Below are 24,318 nucleotides of genomic sequence, written 5' to 3' on the forward strand. Positions count from 1 at the left end.
ACAGAAGCAGACAGAATGTTCCCGGGATAGACATCACTGTCAGCAGGTCACCATGTGAGCATCAGCGTCTCCTCCACTGTGGCAGAAGCTGTGAGGAGCACCACAGCAGACTGAAATGTCTCAGCTTTGAACGGACAAAGGAAGTGATATCGCCAACGTCATATCCGGTTCTGGCACTCATCATCAGTGGACGTGAGGAATTGCTTTGGTTATTGTCGGTGCCGCAACATCTACACTGCTCTAATGAAGACTCCTACGCTCCTTGATTCACGGGAAATGTAACGTCCTCAAATTTCGGAGCAGTCTAGTAGCAAAGAACGTATTAAAGGTTATTTTGGAAGGGATCTGGAAAAAAATCATCGTCGATTAATTGATGATTTAGTGCACTCAGTAGAGTAGGAAATTAGGAACCGGGTATGTAGCATTGGCATTCTTCCGTCCAGAATACTTTGCTGCCTTTAACCTTCCTGGCGGACAGAAATAATGTGCAATCACAAATAAAGGCTACAATTGACCAGAGAGTGAATATGTCAGGTTTTGTTTCCGGGTCGATGCCTCCAGTAATCTCGCTTCAATTTTCCTTCTGAGCTTACTCTGTGGAATACTGCATCAAAAGTAATATATTCTGTAGGCCAACCTCATATTGTGTTAGTTTGTGAAGTCGAGCTGCCCATCCTCTGCCAATCCAGGAAGGGCGTGTGCCCCTTCACCATCTGCGCAATCAGTTAGATTACTGCCAGTCTACATCTAACAAGTAGCCCAATTCTGCTATGCTGAAATGAATCACAATTAGAATTAAATCGTGGCTATTGCTGGACAAAAGACATGTTATTGAAGTTTTCGTCTGTGAAATGGAATCACCCGATAATGTCATGAACCAGTTCACAGTGATACTAAATTAAATAATGGCCAGCGAGATGACGAAGAGACGCTGGCCAAAGGCCGTCGATGGGAGTAGCGGGGCGACTCTCAGCCTCCAGGCCAGGGCTGAGGAGGAAGGGCGGGAGAGCGGGCGGGCGGGCGGGCACAGGAAAGGGTCGGCAAGTTGGTACAGTGCCAACTCACAGTACCAGGGACCTCACAGTACCAGGGACCCGGGTTCGATTCCTTGGGTGACCGTGTCGATTTAGCACATTCTCCCCTTGTCTGAGTGGGTTTCCTCAGGCATTCCGGTTTCCTCCCACAAAGATGTGAAGGATATGTTCATTGGCCACGATCAATGTGCGCTGTCACCGAGCTAGGGCAGGTGAGTGTGCCTAGGTCGGGTACTCTTTCGGAGGGTCGGTGCACACTCGTTAGACCAAATGGCCTCCCCTGCTCCGTAGGGATTCGATGGAATGACACTTCTCTGGGCCTATCCACCTGAATCACTCCAACACCAACACAATTCATTAAATCTAGACAGCTAAAAATTCTCCTCAGCCCACTGGCTTGAATGCTTGAATGCAAGGAGTGAATCTTCTTTAAGGGAACTTACAACAACACCCAGTACGACTTCATTTTCACCTTCATCTCCTGTGATGTGGTTCGTGGATATGACAAAGTCAACTTAGGATCAAGCCACCGCGATTAGTCCGAAATGTCACCTCAGTCTTTCCCTTTTCCTTCACTGACAGAATATTGCCCTGTTTTCCGAACTATGTTCAGTGTTGAATCGAGGAGGAATCCGAGTGCTGACCTTCAATTCGGTTCAATTTATTGATGTTCCCGTGTTCACTGTACTAACGGACTAAACAAAATCATGAAAAATACTTATATAACTTTTATAATTAGCGATTAAGAGTGATTTAGCAGCGAGAATTAATTAGAAAATCAGTTTCAAAGCAGTCACAGAGAGATGATGGCGGATTAGAAGAGGACTCTCTCAATCTTAAATTATTCTTCGTAATCAGGTCAGAGGATGCTGAGTGATATCCACCCTCTGTCCCGATTGGTTAGGACTTGATACAGATATCAGATGACAACCTATCAACGTACAGGTTCCACGATTCAGCCAATCCACGCAAAGCTCATTTGTTTTCTGACTAACGGCGGCAGCGCAGGGGAAGGGTACTGAGTGAAATTGTTCTCCACACAGCAGGAACAACGACTCCAGTGAAGCCAATGTTGGTCACTGAACAGGATCAGTCTTTGAGGTATGATAGGGGAGTGCCATTTTGTGCCATTATTTTGTCAGTGCCCGAGATTTCGTTTAAAGAATCTGCACACTGGCGGCATAGAGCTGGATTGAATTAATTCCAGACTAGAGTACACAAACAGGTATTGAGCAAAACTGATCTACGTATTGTGATTTCTTATATGATATCAGCTCACAATCAATGAGCGGATGTGACGGTGATTTGCCGATTTTTGGACGGACTGACTGCGCCGCTGCAGGTGCTGAACAGATACCAACTGTCAACCAGTCAGTATTACAGTTGTGATATTAACTCATCCACTCTAAACTCTTGCCGCCCGAATCCGCCTGAGGCTATCGCTCTTCTGACATTTTCTCTGTGTGCACATAGTCGGGTGTGGACACGTACTTGCACGCAGGCTAGACACAAACACACACAAAGCCACACACAGACACACATGCACAAACACACACACAAAGCCACACACAGACACACATGCACAAACACACACACAAAGCCACACACAGACACACATGCACAAACACACACACAGAGAAAAAGAGATGCACACACATATAAACACACACACTCTGCCCAATCCACCGCCCCATCCCCGTAACCCCATAACCTAACCTGTACATCTTTGGACACAGGGGGGAATTTAGAATGGCCAATTCACGGAACCTAACATTAACATGACTGGAGAAGTTCACAAATGCGGGTGAAAGACATCTTCTCAAAGGTAGTTCGGGATGGCCAATAAATGAAGACCCAGCCAGCGGCACTCACTTCTATTGGGGGTAAAATAGGGACGGTCTCTTTTAATAAGTAGATTGCCGACATTCCGTACTCATTGAGTAATCCTCCCATGTTGGTTGTTTCCTCTTGTGGCCATCACCAGATGCTGAGGTGGCTGATTCGCAAGCTGTCTGTATCTGTGCACAATGTGAAACATAATGGAGTGGGTGCAGTTCATCAACACGATTCCCGCATCAGTAACAGCCACCTCCCGAAGGAGCTTCAGCTCCTCAGCTTCTCCAGTCAGCCCCGTGCAGATCAGAGTAAAATTACACTGTGAATCCAGAGCATTCACAGATTACACGAAATGCCAGTTGAAGAAAGTGTCCAGCGAGGTCCGGATCAGAAGAAAGAGATGGATATTATATTCAGAAGTATTAACAAGGATCCAAACACACGCGTCAAGCCTAATTCAGAGTGTCATTCCTGTTGAACTAACAAATAAAGCTGAGTCTCTTGGTTTAACCGCTCATACTCAATATTTCACATTGATTCCGGCTCAGGCTCTCTGGGTTTAAAGTAGGCCGCTTACTTTCAATTATTCTCAGTGATTCACATTGCTGGCTGATGGCATGTGTTGGTAATTGCAGACTGCAATCTTCATGTCAATCCCTGCCAATGTGCACTTGATAAGATGGCGTCAAATAAAAACTTATTTCGCTTTTTTCTCTTATCCGGAGATACCCGACATCTCGCCTTCAATTGTAGCAGCCACTTATTCCATTTCATTTCCTCCCACATTGCAGCTCAAGCTATACTCCACATTCTGATCACTCTGAGCGTAAAATAGGGATCACTTAATACTCGTCCAAAAATCTTATTTTGCATGTTGAACACGTATTCTCACCTTCATGGCTGCACTGCAAACGTTGTTGTTGAATATTTGAAGCATAGCAACAGTAATAACAACTTTGACAACTCCTAATAATATACTTCGTTTGCTATCAATGCCAAAGTGCTGTTTCTGTCTCGTCATTTGTCCTTACTTGTATGTTCTCAATATTTATTGGGCACTGCGGGTCTGGTATTTGTCCCGTCATTGAAGCCAATAGGCTGTCCCACTATCCTCTGGTGGTGGCGACATGGAACTACAAGGTACAGCTTTCAAGCGCGTCAGAGTCTTCAGGGACCAAGGCTGCATTCAACAATTTCCGATAATGAAATCGAGAACTTTTATGTCTTTTAAAAGTAGACTGTACATATTAGTGAAGAATTATATGTGTATAAATACACCACCTTCAGTCAAAGACATTCCGACTCATATCTGAATCAGGGAGGTTCTGACACTCAGCCTCTGTCCTTAAGGAGTTAAGGCAGAAAGAGAAGTGTTTACTTTAAACTGTATCTAATAAACTACATAGAGCGGCAACTAATTCAAGCAACATGCAGAAACCCAGCAGTAATCATTCAGATATTTCCCTTCCCAAATGATTGTGAACAAAACGCGGATTTTGGTAAAATCTTTTTATTTTGTGCACACTTAATTTGATAAATTTCAGCATTGTAACCACCGCTGAACCTCAAGTGATCCACGCTGCAGTTGATTCCTACGCCGTGCGAACCAAGCTGTTGAAACAGTTAAACAGGTACTCCAGCCACTTTGCAGATCAGACATTTTGCCACCTGAAGTCAACTACAACGGAAGTTAGATGCGAAGACCATCACAATACAATGACGTAGAGTATCGGTGAGATTCCTGCGTCCAATGACAATATCAGCTCAGTGTGTGTATTGAAGAGCAGCACATTACCCTGAAGCAAGCTCTTTCTCTGAACTGAGTTTGAAAAGTTTTTAGAACATATAATTCCAACAGTGCAGAATTCCTGCAGTGCAGAAGGATGCTATTGGGACCATCAAGTCTGCACTGAGCCTCTGAAAGAGCAACGTACCACGGCCCAGTCCCCCGCAATCCCACAAAATCTGCACATCATTGGACACAAAGGGGCTATTTGGAATGGCCAATCCACCTAACCTCCACATCTTTGGACTGTGGGATCAAACCCACGCAGACACAGGGAAAAAATGTAAACTCCACACAGTCACCCAATGCTGCAATTGAACACGGGCCTCTGGCGTTATGAGGCAGCAATGCTGTGTCGTCGTGCCACCAGCAGGCGGCAGTGATAGGATGTATTATAAAATAAATGGCAGGCAGCATCTGTGGAGAGATGAACAGATTTAACCTTTCTGATCGAAGACCTTCAAACCAAACAGTTTATTTAAAATGCGGCAATCGTCTTTTCATCACATTTTTGTATTCAATTTCCGCGGGAGCCACTGGCCAATTCCCTATCTGCATTAATTAGACATAAAAAGAACAGTGAGCTGATTGGTTTTTTGATTTGATTTATTGTCACATGGACCGAAGTCCAGTGAAAAGTAGTTTCCTGCGGCCGAGGAACGTACACAGTACGTCCATAGTAGACACAAGAATAATCAACAGAGAACATTGACAAATGGTACATCGACAAAACAGTGATTGGTTACAGTGCGGAACAAGAAGCCAAACAAAGCAAATATATGAGCAACAGCAGAAAGAAAACATAGAAGAACATAGTAATCATCTCAGATGAGGAAAATAGTTTTAGTAGGTCAGAACGCTGACAGGATACAAAAGAAAAGGTACAGGGGGAGAGAGCTCGCAGAGTCGCCATGCTCCGGAGCCCTGATTGAATTGAAAACAAAGACGGGTTTAGCTGATTGGATGTCATCTGATGATGCTGTCAACAATGACTCAATCAGCAGAGACCCGGATGTTACTCAACCCCGCGTCAATTCTTGACGAAAACAATTTCCGCTTCAGCCACTCTGCTCAGATCCACCGCCAGCTCCCTGCAAACATGCCGCCTGTTACTTTGTCTTTATTCCTCACAGCTGCAGCTCTTTTAACAGGTCAGTTCTTAAATTACAAAGCTCTGTTTTTCACATCTTCTGCGGGCATTACAGTTAATCGAGTAATTCACTCAACACAGCTGGGAAATAAATGGATTCACACTTAGAAATATCATCGTTATTCATCGTATCCCAACACTCTACGCTGGGAGTAGGCGGGATTCCCGGAGTTACGCTGGGACTCTAGACTCCACTGGTGCTCATGAGGCACTCTGATAGATACAAGAGTTCGAACGAAACCTATCGACCGTTTCCAGCTTCCCCTTCAAATTACAAGAGATGAAGAAGCGGAACTGATCTCCATAGATCAGTGACCAGGCTAGGAACACACCCTCAGTAGCTATAAAGCCCTGGAGTGGTATTGAAACGCAGAACCTCCGGCCCAGAAGACGTGCCTGAGAATCCGTAATTCACATCTTTATTCTTGCCCGAAATGTGGTTGTGGTGAAGCGTCACAGATATTTCCTGTAATGCCAGCTGTCACTTGTAACAGCGGTGAACTAACTGACAGCTCTGCAAGTTCTAACCAAAGAGAAGATCTCGGAACGTTAGCTAGTGCAATTCTGTCTGTGAAACAGCGATTATCAATGTATTCCCGAATATTGCTGCAGGATATTGGTGGATTATTATCATCAAAGTGTTATTATTGCTTTGGTTGCTGTATCTGATGCCTTGTTCGTTGTTTTTCTTTTGCTACATTTTCTATTTAATATTGATCCGAGATCACTTGTCTCAGCTTTCTGACGTGCCTTCTACATTTGCAAAGTCCGTGTTCATTTACATAAATAAATGGACTGAAAAAAAGTGATTGATATTGTTCTGTGGGCTAATCTGCAAGTCATATCACTGGAAATAACACATGTTTTTCAGTCCAATAAATCACACGGATGAAAAACATTTGTTTATCCATTTTGTTTGGATCACTCTCATTTCCATTGCACACGGGCTGCTTGTCTCCACAGTCCTCATGTTGAGTGAGTTCTTGTACAGTCTCCTCGTCTCTTTGTTCCACAGTGTCTCACTGCACTGTAATACACCGCAGCGTCTGACAGCTCCACCGTGTTAACACTGAGAGTGATGGAACCTTTCTCACTGTCCACAGACACTTTAAACCTTCCCTCAACTCTTTCATCCCTGAGTGTGGAGACCAGATACTCTGCAGCCTGATTGGAAAACTGCCGGTACCAGAATACAAAGTCATTTGTTGTGAGAGTAACATTGTGATGAAGCGAGATGGTCTGTCCTTGTGTTACCCGATACATCCATATCTGAAATGTCCCCGTGTGACAAGGAACAGCTGTTAAAACAAGAATAACATTAACGTTATGATACATACAGGGATAATTAACTAGATATGCTTGAGTACATAGGCAAAATAAACTAATCTATCTGTGTATCTATATATCTATCCGTCTCCCCGTCTGTCTGACCATCTATCGAACTACTATCAATCTGCCTAGCTACATATTGTTTGTCTAACTTTCTCTCGCATATCTGTCTACCTGGGATCTGAGAAAATTCATTTTTCCGCCTGCCTCTGTCGAACAACCAAAGAACATGTTTAGACATTCTGCAACTGTAATAACAGCTATTGGATATTGTAACTCTATCCAGATGGAGTTTAATATGGGAAATTAATCATTCTGATCATCACCGGCATTTCTAAAGATTCTGATTTGTGGAAATGTAAACGGGGCAGCGGAGACCCGGCAGTGAACAAGATATTGTACAGCCGGATCCGCTCTGTGTCTCACTGTGTCTGCTTCGCACAGAGATACATTCCGGAGTCCTGGATCGCGCTCTCATCTATACAGATGGTATTGGACTTCGTTGTTCTGTCAAAGGACAGGGTGTAGCGTCCTTTGGTCTCAGTCCCCTGGTAAATGGAGGCGATAAATGTGGGAGCTCCTGTCAGTGTCTGTCTGTACCAGGCTACGGTATCGCCTGAACCAATGGAGATCCGACAGTTCAGTTCAGCCCGATCCCCTTCCCGAGACACCACCTGCTCAGGGCGGGAGCTCTGATCCTCACACTGAACAGCTGGGAACAAAAGAAAATTATCATAACCACACGGTATTATGAGATTGTTAAAAAAGATGCTTCAGATAAGAAAATAAACTCACCCAATATCAGCAGCATCAGAGTTCCAGCTGGAAACAGCTCTTTCCTGGGGTTTCTGGTCATGATGATGAAGGTGGACAAAAGGCGGATCAATCCGGGTCTGATTTCCAGACTGGGAATTGCTGCCGAGTCCGGGACTCAATGCTGTGCGGGTGAGGAGAGGAGTGAACTTTACATTCTCCCCCTGAATGTTAAACTGCTCCTCACCGATTGGACTATTGTGGAATGTCTTTATTTGACGTTACACACGGTGCCATTGAGCGATTGGTTGTCTCTCAATTCATAGACCACTTGAACCGTCACTGATTCCGAACCTCGGTGCTTCCTGTGTGTAACAGCAGGTTAGCATGATTCATATAGTCAGTGCTCTATTGTCTGTCTAACTGAACAGAGCCATTGATTATCTAAAAATCATAGTGTTTTACAGCCCAAAGAGAGGGAATGGGTCCATTACTTACATACTGTCTCGCTGAAAAAAATATCCACTGTTTGTTTCCATACATTTCACTATTTTAAAATGTCTATTTACTGTTCATATGTTTGTCCACTTCTTCCTTAAGCTGACTGATGGATTTCTCTCATCCCTGCTTCATCTTTCCCAATTCCTCCCACACTCTGTCTGTGAAGTTAATACCAAATGAAATAAGAGCCACGGAACCGGTCCATGTGTTTGAACAGCATTCCCAACAGTGATCTGTACATACTTATACTGTCTGTGTCTGTTCTAATATCTGCATCGCTTTTGATAGAACCTGGATCCTTTAACTCTTTAACGTCATCGGCAACGTGTTGCCAAATTTTTGCATCTGAACCCTGAATACTTTCTCCTCTTTGACTCATTCAAATTATATTTACTTCTTAGCACCTTCCTCATTCCATCTACTTTATGTGTTTATATGATTTTATAAAAACAGACACAACATTTTTGGTTGTACTTTAGATCAGCAGCCTTTTTGCTCCGTGGTTATTCAATGCAGGAAATGATCTGCTGACACAGACATACAGATTGTTTACAGAACCAGTGATAGGAAGGGGCCAGAGGCATCGATGTCTCCACCAGAACAATCGGTTCAGATCGCGAGCAGCCAGCGGAAGCTGTGGCCGGGGTCACCACAGACTGTAAACTGATCAAACTGTGCGGCTACCAGCTGCCGTCACAAGTGCTGGAGAGGAAATAGCGACGGTCGAACCTGCAGAATCTGTGACCATCCTGCACCTGCTCACTGCTCAAGTGACTGAGAACAAACAGTGTGGGAGTGACATTAACGGCCCAGAATCTTAGAGATTTAGGGAACGGAGCGAGGGTTCAGTTTACCTGTGTCTATTTGGAAACGTTGTCCCACTTGCACTTCCCACCCCACATTACCCATGCTGCTTTCCCTTCACAATTATCTTTTGAAAGTTGCCGTTGAATCTTCTTCCTTCGTCCTTTCATGCGTCGAACTACGGATGTTAACATATGGCAACAAAATAGATAAAATTCACCTTTCACTCTCCAATTTTCCATGAAATCGGGGGGATTTTGTCTGCTGATTTTGGAACAATCACTTGTGATCTATACTACCAAAATACATCATTTTAGCACATCAATTGAGGGCGCTTCTACTTTCTTTGTTAAAAGCAAATGAAGGCAAGTTTCGCTAGCCTTGTGCAAAGATTTGCATTATGCCTGTTATTCTGATATATAACGTCCGCACTTGCTCAGACTTCTTAACAATGTTCATACATTGTCCTGCGCACGATTTGGCCAGAGACGGCCAACAAAGAATTCTATAGATTTAGTGTCACTTGACGTTTTGTATCATTTGACATAAACATCAACAGCACGAAAAGCTGAATCTAAAAACCTCCAATTTGCGTTTCTGGGAAACATTTGTATCTTCTTGTGTGTTTCACTGCACGCGAAATTCTTTCAATGGCCGCATTCTAACAGCAGTGAGATAAATACCGTAAGGTTCCCCACGGTAGCCTATTGCAGAAAATACGGAGGCTGGGGATTGAGGGTGATCTAGAGATGTGGATCAGAAATTGGCTAGCTGAAAGAAGACAGAGGGTGGTGGTTGATGGGAAAAGTTCAGAATGGAGTTCAGTTACAAGTGGCGTACTACAAGGATCTGTTCTGGGGCCGTTGCTGTTTGTCATTTTTATCAATGACCTAGAGGAGGGCGCAGAAGGGTGGATGAGTAAATTTGCAGACGACACTAAAGTCGGTGGTGTTGTCGACAGTGCGGAAGGATGTAGCAGGTTACAGAGGGACATAGATAAGCTGCAGAGCTGGGCTGAGAGGTGGCAAATGGAGCTTAATGTAGAGAAGTGTGAGGTGATTCACTTTGGAAGGGATAACAGGAATGCGGACTATTTGGCTAATGGTAAAGTTCTTGGAAGTGTGGTTGAGCAGAGGGATCTAGGTGTCCATGTACATAGATCCCTAAAAGTTGCCACCCAGGTTGATAGGGTTGTGAAGAAGGCCTATGGAGTGTTGGCCTTTATTGGTAGAGGGATTGAGTTCCGGAGTCATGAGGTCATGTTGCAGCTGTACAAAACTCTGGTACGGCCGCATTTGGAGTATTGCGTACAGTTCTGGTCACCGCATTATAGGAAGGATGTGGAAGCGTTGGAGCGGGTGCAGAGGAGATTTACCAGGATGTTGCCTGGTATGGAGGGAAAATCTTATGAGGAAAGGCTGATGGACTTGAGGATCTTTTCGTTAGAGAGAAGAAGGTTAAGAGGAGACTTAATAGAGACATACAAAATGATCAGGGGGTTAGATAGGGTGGACAGTGAGAGCCTTCTCCCGTGGATGGAAATGGCTAGCACGAGGGGACATAGCCTTAAACTGAGGGGTAATATATATAGGACAGAGGTCAGAGGTAGGTTCTTTCCGCAAAGAGTGGTGAGGCCGTGGAATTCCCTACCTGTAACAGTAGTGAACTCGCCAACATTGAGGGCATTTAAAAGTTTATTGGATAAGCATATGGATGATAATGGCATAGTGTAGGTTAGATGGCTTTTGTTTTTTGACTCCCCATGTCGGTGCAACATCGTGGGCCGAAGGGCCTGTACTGCGCTGTATCGATCTATGTTCTATGTTCTATGTTCTAAATCCGGCAGCAGAGGGTGCCATGTCCAAGCAGGGGCGTGGTGACGTCATGTGATAGCACTATCAATGCCGACATATTTAGGAGACTAGGTGATGTCATAATGGGGTTGGTAGCCTGGGTGATGTCACAATGGGCCTGGTCCCCTGCAGTGTGTGGGTGGAACAATGAACTGAACAGAACCCGGGTTCCCTCTCTCCTCTCAATCTCTGCCTCATCCCATTCACTCAGAGAGATTCAGCCAGACATGTTTCTGCTAATACTGGCAGTACTGTTGGGCGGTAAGTACTGGATAATGTTCACCATGCCAGATGAGCTGAAAATAGGTTGTAATAATTAATGATCAGACATGTCTATCTGGTGGGTAGAGTGGAGGTTCCACAAACTCACACATTTACAAACAAATCTAGGTCAATTCTGTTTAAACTCTTGATATTTAATTCCTCCACTATCGCAGGCGGACAATGCGCAGATCCAGTATCTCAGTCACCGGTGACAAAACCCGTGTCAGAAGGAGATTCGGTGCAATTACATTGTCAGTATTCAGAGTCGGACACTCACTACATCCAATGGTATCAGCAGAAAGAGACGCAGCCACCAATCTGGATTATTAGCAATGTATTATAATCTCTGGATTACTACCCGAGCCACGTGCCAATTGGCATAGGGTTGAGAAAACTAGAGAAGTTAACACGTGGCTAAAGGAGTGGTGCGGGAAAGAGGGATTCCATTTCATGGGGCATTGGCATCAGTACTGGGGCAGGAGGGACCTGTACCATTGGGACGGTCTTCACCTGAACCATTCTGGGACCAGTGTTCTAGTGAATAGGATAAATAGGTTGGTCACAAGGACTTTAAACTAGCAAGTTGGGGGGAAGGGAGGTGTAAAGCTATGGACAGTGTAATGGTTAATGGAGATCAAGGCAGCAGGTTACGTGACAGGTTATTATGTAGAGATATGGGTTCAAAGACAAGGAAAATTAGGAGAAAGGGTAAGAGGAAAAATAAATTGCGAAAAGTTACTGATCAAGGTGTTAGGATTCATAACAAAGACATAAAAAACAGCATAAGTGTACTTTACCTGAATGCTCGTAGTATACGAAATAAGGTAAATGAGTTGATGGCGCAAATCATCGTGAATGACTATGATTTAGTGGCCATTACTGAAACATGGTTAAAAGATGGTCACGACTGGGAGTTAAAAAACCAAGGGTATCAGACTATACAAAAGGATAGAATGGACGGTAAGGGCGGTGGTGTAGCTTTGTTGTTTAAGAATGGCATCTGGGCAATAGTAAGGGATGATATTGGTGCTATGGAGGACAAGGTTGAATCAATTTGGGTGGAAATCAGGAATAGTAAGGCGAAAAGGTCACTGATAGGAGTAGTCTTTCGGCCACCAAATAGTAACAGGATGGTAGGGCAGACAATAAGCAAAGAAATAACGGATGCATGTAGAAATGGTACAGCGGTTATCATGGGAGATTTTAATCTGTATATTGATTGGTTTAACCAGGTTGGTAAAGGCAGCCTTGAGGAGGAGTTTATAGAATGTGCCCGGGATAATTTCCTGGAACAGTATGTAATGGAACCTACAAGGGAACAAGCGGTTCTAGATCTGGTCCTGTGTAATGAGGCAGGATTGATTAATGATCTCATAGTTCGGGATCCTCTTGGAAGGAGCGACCACAATATGGTGGAATTTAAAATGCAGTTGGAGGATGACAAGGTAAAATCAAACACTAGTGTTTTGTGCTTAAACAAAGGTGATTACAATGGGATGAGAGAAGAACTAGCTAAGGTAGACTGGGAGCAAAGATGTCATGGTGAAGCAGTTGAGGAACAGTGGAGAACCTTCCGAGCGATCTTTCACAGTGTTCAGACAAGGTTCATACCGACAAAAAAGAAAGACGGTAGAAAGGGGAAAAATCGACCGTGGATATCTCAGGAGGTGAGGGAGAGTATCAAATTGAAGGAAAAAACATACAAAGTGGCAAAAATTAGTGGGAGACTAGAGGACTGGGAAGTCGTTAGGGGACAACAGAAAGTTACTGAAAAAGCCATAAAGAAGAGTAAGGTAGACTATGAAAGTAAACTGGCTCAGAACATAAAAGCAGATAATAAAAGCTTCTACAAATATATAAGACAAAAAAGAGTGGCTAAGGTAAATATTGGTCCTTTCGAAGATGAGAAGGGAGATTTAATAATAGGAGACGGGGAAATGGCTGAGGAGCTGAACAGTTTTTTTGGGTCAGTCTTCACAGTGGAGGACACAAATAACATGCCAGGACTGATGTAAATAAGGATATGATAGGTGAGGACCTTGAGATGATTGTAATCACTAAGGAGGCAGTATTGGGCAAGCTAATGGGGCTAAAGGTAGACAAGTCTCCTGGCCCTGATGGGATGCATCCCAGAGTGTTACAAGAGATTGCTAGGGAAATTGTAAACGCACTAGTGATAATTTATCAATATTCACTAGACTCTGGTGTGGGCCCAGAGGATTGGAAAGTAGCAAACGTGACACCACTGTTTAAAAAAGGAGGTCGGCAGAAAGCGGGTAATTATAGGCCGGTAAGCTTAACCTCAGTTGTAGGGAAAATGCTGGAATCTATCATTAAGGAGGAAATAGCAGGGCACCTGGAGGGAAATTGCCCCATTGGGCAGACGCAGCATGGGTTCACAAAGGGTAGGTCGTGTCTGACTAATTTGGTAGAATTTTTTGAGGCTGTTACCAGTGCAGTAGATAACGGGGAGCCAATGGATGTGGTATATCTGGATTTCCAGAAAGCTTTTGACAAGGTGCCACACAAAAGGTTGCTGCATAAATTAAAGATGCATGGCATTGAGGGTAAAATGGTAGCATGGGTAGAGGATTGGTTAACTAACAGAAAGCAGAGAGTGGGAATAAATGGGTGTTTCTCTGGTTGGCAACCTGTAACAAGTGGGGTCCCTCAAGGATCAGTGTTGGGCCCGCAGTTGTTCACAATTTACATAGACGATTTGGAGTTGGGGACCAAGTGCAATGTGTCAAAGTTTGCAGACTACACTAAGATGAGTGGTAAAGCAAAAAGTGCAGAGGATACCGGAAGTCTGCAGAAGGATTTGGATAGGTTAGGTGAATGGGCTAGGGTCTGGCAGATTGAATTCAATGTTGCCAAGTGTGAGGCTATCCATTTTGGGAGGAATAACAGCAGAATGGATTATTATTTAAACGGTAAGATGTTAAAACATGCTGCTGTGCAGAGGGACCTGGGTGTGCTGGTGCACGAGTCGCAAAAGGTTAGTGTGCAGGTACAACAGGTGATTAAGAAGGCTAATCGAGTTTAGTCTTTCATTGCTAGAGGGATGGAGTTCAAGACTAGTGAAGTTATGCTGCAATTGTATAGGGTGTTGGTGAGGCCGCATCTGGAGTATTGTGTTCAGTTTTGGTCTCCTTACCTGAGAAAGGACATATTGGCACTGGAGGGAGTGCAGAGGAGATTCACTAGGTTGATCCCAGAGTTGAGGGGATTAGATAATGACGAGAGGTTGAGTAGACTGGGACTGTACTCATTGGAGTTTAGAAGGATGCGGGGGGGATCTTATTGAGACATATAAAATTATGAAGGGAATAGATAGGATAGATGCGGGCAGGTTGTTTCCACTGGTCGGGGAAAGCAGAACTAGGGGGCATAGCCTCAAAATAAGGGGAGGTAGATTTAGGACGGAGTGCAGGAGGAACTTCTTCACCCAAAGGGTTGTGAATCTCTGGAATTCCTTGCCCAGTGAAGCAGTTGAGGCTCCTTCTTTAAACGTTTTTAAGAAAAAGATAGATGCCTTTCTAAAGAATAAAGGGATTCGGGGATATGGTGTACGGGCCGTAGAGTGGAGCTGAGTCCACAAAGATCAGCCAAGATCTCATTAAATGGCGGAGCAGGCTCGAGGGGCCAGATGGCCTACTCCTGTTCCTAGTTCTTATGTTCTTATTAACTCTGAAGAAAGACGCAGCTTCAGACGATATCTGGCGGCTGCTGACAAGTCCGAACAGAACTGTAACCTCAATATAAGCGCCCTCAGTCTGGAGGACGCGTCGGTCTGTTGCTGTGCAGTGAGGCACAGCATTGGATATAACATAACGCCCCGTAGAAAAACCTCAGCGAGTATTTACTGGACAGCCAAGCTTTATTTAGAGTCATTGTTTGCGGGAATAATTTCACGAAAGCAGTCAGGTCGATCTATTGCAGCTATATTGCTTTCTCTGTTATTGTACAAGTCAACACAGAGACAGTTTGGTAAATCATAAGGCTCATCTCCATTCGGCGATTTCTACAGTAAATTTAAACTTGGAAAACCCACGTACTAGCAGCGGTAGTGAAAACTATCTGATGTGGCGCTAATTATACCTAAAATTATGGATATTTTTTCCAAAACTTAACTCAGGTGGGCCCAAGGCCACTGAGTCTCCGCTATCCCATCCTGGAATGAACCTAAAAATGTGGAAAAGTCTGCAATGCACGATAACCATTTCAACAGAGCATCATCGAGCAACACGATTATTATTATCGTGCAGGGCCATGTGATGTTTTGGTGTATGGTTTAGCCTTCAACAGAAATTTAACATTTTCGTTCGATCTTGATCGATGTTGACCATTTCTGCCCAATGAGAATGCGTCATCCAGGTCAGGGGCAAAGAGGGAGAGGTAGATCCCAGGGTGAGTGCAACAACATCCCAGGGGCTATGCGACTCCACCAGTTAGAAAAACCCAGCAGCACCGCTGATGTGAATTTGTGCGGTCCCTACAGATCCTCACATTCTCACACTTGCTGCATTCTCGCAACTGTTGATCAATCTGCCCTGACAGCTCCTCCAGACACATCTTTTCTTTCTTTCTTTGTTCCTTTGCTCTGACAGAGAGCTGGCATAGACACGGCAGCCCGAATGGCCTCATTCTGTGGTGTAATCATTCTCTGATTCGATGCTAACCTCACCCTGTGGCCAGGGAACCCTAGGCCTTTTCTCATTTAATCTCTCCTGACTTGCACCCTGTCAGAGCGCTTTCCTGTTGTTCTGTTTGCTCCCTCCGGGATTTCACTTGGTTACAACGTCCGACATTTCTAACCGGTCTCGGTTTTAATGAAAGGTGATGATGAAAGACGAGCTTTGTTGTCCTGTCGACAAATGCCGCCTGACTCCCTGAGTTGTTGCAGTATTTTCCGCTTTCTCCGTAGATGTTAGATCGACTTTCGGTGGCAATGACAGTCTGCTTCAGTCACGTGTGAGGGGCTCGTTGGTCTAGGGGTATGATTCTCGCTTCGGGTATTTGGGTTTCGGAATTTGCGAGAGGTCCCGGGTTCAAATCCCGGACGAGCCCTTTGATGATGTTGGTCAAACAACATGTTTTCTTCATTTATTTACGGCGCAGACCGCCGGATTAATTCACATTGGGGTTGCTTTGAGAAACTGAGCTCACGCTGCCGGGAACCAGTTCTCGTTACCGAGAAACTCGAGACATTTTCGAAAAGGTTGTCTATGAGTGGACATTCACTTATCTCTATACACTAACTCTGGTGGATTCAGGCAGCTCTCTGTCCCTTTCATTTTATTCAGATCAGCAACTTCACACTGTGAAGTCTCTCTTTCTTCCACCACATGTTTATTTCCACCAATTTATTTTCATTGCTTCCATTGACATGTTTTACCCTCAGCATTGTCCCTCCTCCCCCCAGCCCAAATCATTCAGACTCAAAACGTCAGCTGCCATCTCGTCCCACAGAGGCTGTCAGACCTGCTGAGATTGTCCAGTATTTTCTGTTTTTGTTTCAGATTGAAGCATCCGAAGTAAGTTGCATTTATCGTACATTTAGACATGTTTGAATGGTGATTAAATATGTTCATCTGCATTTGTAAATCCATTAAATTCTGTCGTGGATGAACACACTGCTAAAACTGTGCCAAAAACGGAAATGTTTTTCTTCTCCTTGCGTCTTGAAAATTCAGTACTTCTGACTTTGTTTAATGAATTTTAAGGTCTTATGTGAGACGAAATCTCATATTCCTTGAACATGCGAGGTCGGAGAACAAACGTGTTTTGTGCAAACATTCCTCACACAAAATGAGAAGAACTTAATGTTTCTGTCCGGTTTCGAACCGGAGACTTTCCGCGTGTTAGGCGAATGTGATGAACACTACGCTACAGAAACCGTTGGTAATTATGCAAGCAGTGGACGTGTGCAATGTACAACCTCACTGTGTTGCTGCAGCTTCTCATGGTTCGTCTGAGAGGCCATGTTACTTATTGCAAGAAGACTGTTGTTTCTTAAAAACCCATGTCTCAACTTATAAAACCATAGGATATAGAACTTAAGATAAGTTACGTCTTGTTTGAAGTGGAAATTTACATCAAAACCTCTGCAGCCTATCGTTCATGTATAAGAGCGCTGGCAGAAAATCCGCACTGAACCTGGATTTCCACAGCCCCCTGAGTGCTTCACGCCACCCCACCCCTGTTAGTCTAAATCTGACCAAATTTCCAGTTCTCCAGCCTTGACAAAGAGTCACCCAGACCCGGAACGACAGCTGCCATCTCGCTCCACAGAGGCTGTCAGTCCTGCTGAGATTGTCCAGTATTTTTTGTTTTTGTTTCCGATTGAAGTATCCGCAATAAGTTGATTTTATCGTACATTTAAACATGTTTGAAATGGTGATTAAAAATATTCATCTGCATCTGTAAACCCATTAAATTGTGTAGTGGATGAACAAACTGCTAATGTCCGATCTGTGCAAAAATAGGAAAATCTTTTTCTTCTCCTATCGTTTTGAAAATTCAGTACTTCTGACTTTGTTGAATGAATTTTAATGTCTTATGTGAGACTAAATCTCATATTTCTCCAGCATACGAGATTGGGGGAACAAACGTATTTTGTGCAAACATTCCTCACAGAAAACGAGAAGAACTTGATGCTTCTGCCCGGTTTCGAACCTGAACTATTCGCATATTATGCGAATGTGAGAACCACTACACGAGGGAAACCGCTGGCAGTGCAGCAATCAGTGGACGTGTGCAATGTTGAACCTCACAGTCTTGCTGCATCTTTGAAGGGTTAGGCTGAGAGGCCATGACACTTATTACAAGAAGACAGCCGTTTCTTTAAAACCGACGTCTCCACTTATAAAACCATCAGATATAGAACTTATATTCAATTTAAGATAAGTTATGTTTTGCTTGAAGTGGAAGTTAAATTGAGAAGGCAGGGCTTTCACGAATAACCTCAGCCGACACGAGAATTGTTGATGCCCTGTTCACCTTGCTCTGCATCAAGAACCCACTGAGCTAAACAGGACGCCAAAATGCTAAACTCCGAGCCAGCCAGAAGTCAAACATGGAATCCCCGTAGTCAGACGCGTTCGCCATTGCGCCACTGGCACAGAGCAGTGCATGGGTCTTTTGCTATTTCCCATCAATGAAGACCAGTTACGTGATTGAGGTAATATTCAGAGACAGACTAAACTCAAAGCACGAGATGTTTTTATCCGGTTTCGAACCGGAGACTTTTCGCATGTAAAGCGAATGCGATAACCGCTACACTACAGAAACAGCTGGCCATGCAGAAGCCAATTGAACCGTGCCACGCTCAACTGAACTGCCTTGCTGCAACTTCTCATGGCTCGGCTGAGAGACCATCTCACTTCTTACAAAAAGAGGTCTGTTTCTTTAAAACAGATGCTTCATCTTACAAGACCGGAAGTAGTAGAATTTATTTTGAACTTCGGCATTTGATCAGCAAATATCTAACGGATTATTAATGCATCATTCTTATTTTCCTGCAGAAAAATTCAACCAACTTTACTCAATATTTCTTTAATTAATTACTTAATGCTTAACATCAGTATATTTACAGAATTTACAGTGCGGAATGTGGCCATTCGAGTCTCCACCAGCCGTTGGAAAAACCTAAGCCCACACCTCCAACCTATCCCGTGACCCCACCTAAACGTTTTGGGCACTAAGGGCAATTTAGCACAGCCAATTAGCCTAACCTACACATTTTTGGACTGTGGGGAAAAAACAAGAACACACGAAGGAAACCCACGCAGACACGTGGAGAAAGTGCAAACTCCACACAGATGGTGACCCAAACCGGGAATCGAATCGGGGACCTTGAAGGTATGAAGCAGCTTTGCTACCACTGTACTACCGTGCACCAGTAGTGGAATGGAACGGGGAGGGGGTCTCCCAGACCATAGGACGCCCCTGGATAGCCAAGGACTGTGCAGCTGGCCCTTTGGCCGCCACCTGCAACATGGGAACCTTGGCACTGCCACACTGGCACCCAGGTGGCATTGCCAGGGTGCCAGGCTGGCACTGCCAAGGTGCCCAGGTGGCAGTGCTAGGCACCAACCTGGCCAAACGGCAATCAGCTGGGAGCCTCCGATTCTCTTGGAGATCCCACGAGTGCCGTTCCGTCTGTCGGCACTCGCCTGAGATCCCCGACACATTATTTATCACGTGTCACGTTTCAGTGTGTAATACAAATCCCATGGTGCTTTGTTGACTTTGATCACAGTCAGCTTTTGAATAAAGTCAAATCTAGTTAAATGGAAGTGAATTGAGAATTATGTGTTGTTTATATTTGACCCCTCTGTGTTTTGGTGTGAAACATTCTGCAGCCTAAATCCCGTTCATGTATAAGAAAGGAGGGGTGACAGCAAATCCGCACTGAGCCTGGAGTTCCACATTCTCCTGAGTGGATTTTCCGGTTTCTCAATCATGGAGGCCGTTTTTTCTTTCCCGTACCAGCCTCCCCGAACAGGCGCCGGAGTGTGGCGCCTAGGGACTTTTCGCAGTAATTTCATTGAAGCCTACTTGTGACAATACGCGATTTTCATTTTCATTTCATTTCAAAAAGCTGGTTCAGTTAAGTCTTTGGTATTTCCTCTAATTCAGCTACAGTATCGTTTGTGTCTGTCCTTTTGAGTACATATTACTATTAGATATGCTTCAATCTGGCCTATTCCATTTGCTGCTCTTAATGCGATCTGCTCTACATTGAAGAGATTAAATGCCGACTGGGTGACCGCTTTGCAAAACACCTTCGCTCCATCCACAAGCTGGAGCCAGACCCTCCTGTCGCTTGCTATTTCAACTCACTGTCCTGCTCTCATGTCCACATGTCCGACCTTGGGCTGCTGCAATGTTCCCCTGAAGCCCAGCACAAAACGGAGGAACAGCACCTCATCCTCCGAATAGGCACGTTACAGTCTCCCGGATCTAACTGCTTCACACTTGTGATTATAGACAATCTGTTCTTCCCATCATTATAAACGGGGAAATGCTGGAAAATCTCAACATGTCTGACAGCACCTGTGGAGGGAGAACAGAGCTAACGTTTCGAGTCTGGATGACTCTTCTGATTGAGCTTTTATTTCCATGTTGATTGTGAGGTATGGCAGCAGTTGAAACAGAGCTTGATGTCCGAGTGATTTCAGAATGGAATATTTGTATTTGCAAATTATTCTCTCGCCGTGTCCAGTGTCTTAGGCCAGCACCTTCACACCTCAACCACAAAAACTCAGTGTCTCTGTTCAAATGTTGATCAGTGAAGATATCAACCATCCTTCGCTTTGTAGCATGTGGATACGAATCTGCTGACCAATCTCCACTCAAAAAACAATAAAGCAGGAAGTCTCCTCTTACATTGTTCTTTTTTCCTCTGTACGATTTTAATATGAAACTACACCAATAATGTGAATAAAGTTTGCATTGGTAATAGAGGCGAGACTCATATTTACAGGGTTTTATTCACTTAGCCACTGTTCTGTCCATGTGACCAGCCAGTCTATCGGTCCTGTAATTTAAGGCTTCCCTCCTCGCTGTTTACCGCACGACCGGTTTTCAAGTCTGGAGTGTCTTCGCGAGTGTCGACCAGGCCGAAGTTTCAGGTTCGAATCCAGACAAAAACATTCTATGAACTTACTTACCTGTCAGGGGAAAGCTATACCATTAAAATATTTAAACATATTGAAATATTTAATGAGCATTACACCAATTACCAAATTGCATGAATAATTATGACAAGAAAAAAGCACGAACTAATTGGGGCCATGTCAGAGATGGGAAAAGCTGAGGCTTGTTTTGTAGCGAGAAGTTGGATCTCAGCTCAGAATCCATCGCAAGAGGCTAGATTTTATGGATTGAAAGGGCATAGTTTGTGGAGAGGGAGAAACCATATAATTTGCATCTCGTTGTTCTCCCGTACGTAGATTGGAATAATCCACATTGCCAATGTTACAAATGGAAGAATTGGTGAGATACTCTATTTGTTCACAGAACCGTAACAAAGCTGGAACTTAATTGTCGCTCTGGAGATTCTCCCTTGGAATAAACGAGGGACGTTTTAAATGAGATGCAGCGCTGCAGTGCACAGCTCTTGGATTTCTTTTAGTTTCTGAAAGAGGATGCATGCCCAGCAAATGGCTTCTTCTTTGCCATTTGCTATCCCATTCTTGCTGTTGTTAGCGTCCCAGGTAACTGCTGGATACAAAAAACGACTCTTATTGTTGTTTGTAAATGTTCAGAAATGTGATAGCTTCCCTTTTAGGATGGGGCTGGATATTGAGTCTGGGTGATAGGGAATTCAACCACGTAACGAACTATATGTATCGATAACGTATTTATGACACCGTGTTATGGTAAAATGAAGTGTATTACTTACACTTCGATTGTGGGGCAGTACAAGATATTATTGAAGTTATTTTGCGACATGCTTATAGAAATGATTTGTTATCGCTGGGATATGAATTCCAGTATATGGCATTGCGTAAATAATAATCGGTTATGTGATTAAACATCAGCTTTTATGTTAATGCAGTGAAATGCAAATTAGTCTTTTAGCATTGTGGGGGATAATAGAGCATCATGGTGTAAAATAACGTATTTTGATACTATTGGAGCATCGTAAGATGATTTATTACAGTGTACTCTTTATATGAGATTAATTTAAATATAAAAATGTGATTCCACGAATGTACAGTGAAATCTCTGGAAAAATGTAACAATTACTGTACAGTAGGTTGTCCCAACAGTCATTTTTATTTTCTAATTCATCTCCGGCATGTGGGCGTCATTGGCTCGGCCATCATTTATTGCGCATCCCTCGTTGCCATTGAGAAGGTGATGATGGCCTGTTTACTGGAAGAACTACAAGTCCTGCTCTGTCGGGAGGGAGTTCCAGCATTTTGACCCAGTGACAGTGAGGGGACAGTGTTATATTAATGTGGCCTCAGAAATTAATTATGGAAACGTTGGAAAGATATCAGCGAATATTCCCGATTCCGAGGACAGACTGTAGATATGCTGAGATCTCCGATAGTTCTATGATATTACATCGGGGGCGGGGGAGACTCTGGAGGCTTTTGAAACGTCGAATGTCGAGATTATTAAAAGCCAGACGTTGCCGGACTGGAGGCCAATGTAGATCAGTGAGCACAGGGCTGATGGATGGACGCAGCGTCGTCTCAATAAAAGCACTGGCAACAAATGTTTAGGATGAAATTTCGTTGGAAAGCGAGCAATGGGGATGGATTCAGTGACCAGAGAGCAGAGCGTGCGGTGGGGATTGATTGTTAAGGCGCCTGTAGTGACACATGATTAATCCAGGATTGGATATTGAATAAACAGCAATAATTTTGGAAGATTTGTAATCTGGAGATGGCAAAAGAACTAATCAGGAAGGATTCAGCAAATTGATTGGAAGGGAGAATGGTTGGTGTTTGGAGTTCGTTCGGTGCCATCTTTTCCGTTTTATCTCTCACAGCCAACTTGTTGGCAATGATAACCTTATACCGAGGACGGTGCAGACTCTCCTGGTGCATCAACTACGACCTGGTGGCGGTAGCCGTGAGCGACTTCCTGGTTATCATCACTACCGTCATCCTCAACCGGGTTGGCCGCATCTACTTTCGCCAACAACGATCCCTGCGTGTGCAGTAAGCATCATGCTGGCCTTTGCCACCCGGGATGGCTCAGTCTGGCTGACCGTGGCCTTCACCATCGACCGTTTTATAGCTATCTGTTGTCAGAGCCTGATACTGTACTGAGAAATCTGCATTGTTGGTTACAGGATTGATCTGTGCCATTAGCTGCATCGCCAACGCTCCTTTCTATTTTATCTGCCGGGCATTGTACATCCCGGATGGGGTGTTCTGTTTCTGTGACCGCAGGTCCACTTATTTCGCTATGCCCGCCTGGATGGCCAACGACTGGCTGGACCACAACTTAACCCCTTTTTCCCACTCTTCCATATTCTGCTTCTCAACGCCCTGACTGTAAGACATATTGTAGCGGCCAGCAGAGAGTCACGGGGACTCAGAGATGGCCAACAGAATGAGGTCCATTATCCTGCTCTTCGCCATTGCGCTCAGCTTCCTCCTTCTGTGGACACCCCATGTTGCACATTTCCTCTGCGAGAGGATTAAAGGCAAGGGTTATTTTAACAGCTCGGATTTCAGTGACCCGCAGCACATCCTTCAGGAGACAGGCCCCATGCTCCAGCTAGCCATTTCCTGCAACAACGCCTTCATCTATGCAGTGGCCCAGACCAAGTTCCGAGGGGAGCTGGAGAAGGTACTGACGTGGCCCCGCAGCGTACTCACTGCTTGATTAAAACGGTAGAAAATACACGTGAGAGCCTGCTCAGGTTAATTCACGTCCGTAATTCAGTGTGGCACGCACTGTGCCCAATCTTATCGCCCCATCTCGGAGGGTGTGAGGTTGGAAAATGCGGCGAGCCATTTCAAAGTCCATTGGTTTTAGCGAGAGTGGAAGATCCCTGTCTCTTTCTTCAGAATCAGAACGTCCTGGTTTAAGCTTCCGGACTTGAGCGATTACACGTCTATACTCCTGTGTCCAGTGTCTCTTGTTAACCTGAATCAATACTGAGCTATCACAGTTGCTGCCTTCCTGGTTGAGACGCTAAACCATTCTGTGTAATACTACATTACAACATGAAAATTCCCAATTGGCTACCGTCCTGAGGACGTGACAGACGCTGTATATATTCTTCTTTCTTTCTTTCTTTCTCTTATTTCAATAAGACTCAACCCTTCACAACCGTTAATCCGAACAATTAAACTAAATTATTTCACTTAATGTTCTTTGAGGCCTGTTTCTGCCGATGTCAATAAATCCCAATCAAATGCTGAGGGTTAATATTGTGAATAAAATGGCAAATAAAACAGCTTTGTGTTAAACACGGTGTGCTGGTACTTTTCATTCTATCTCTAAAACAATTTACTTTAGAATTCCTCTCAA

The 24,318-nt window shown here is 44.2% G+C and overlaps 1 protein-coding gene and 1 non-coding gene across 2 annotated transcripts in view; one reads left to right on the top strand and one right to left on the bottom strand.

Moving 5' to 3' along the window:
- The window catches only part of LOC140421366 (uncharacterized), a 522,678-nt gene that overhangs the window by 428,206 nt on the left and 70,154 nt on the right, over positions 1–24,318 (bottom strand). The window lies entirely within an intron of this gene.
- On the top strand, positions 16,291–16,380 carry trnap-cgg (transfer RNA proline (anticodon CGG)). The gene is given in 2 exon segments: positions 16,291–16,326; positions 16,345–16,380. It is a non-coding gene; the product is annotated as a tRNA-Pro (tRNA).

This window comes from Scyliorhinus torazame, chromosome 5 (genome assembly GCF_047496885.1).
Source record: "Scyliorhinus torazame isolate Kashiwa2021f chromosome 5, sScyTor2.1, whole genome shotgun sequence".
NCBI classification, from domain to species: Eukaryota; Metazoa; Chordata; class Chondrichthyes; order Carcharhiniformes; family Scyliorhinidae; genus Scyliorhinus; species Scyliorhinus torazame.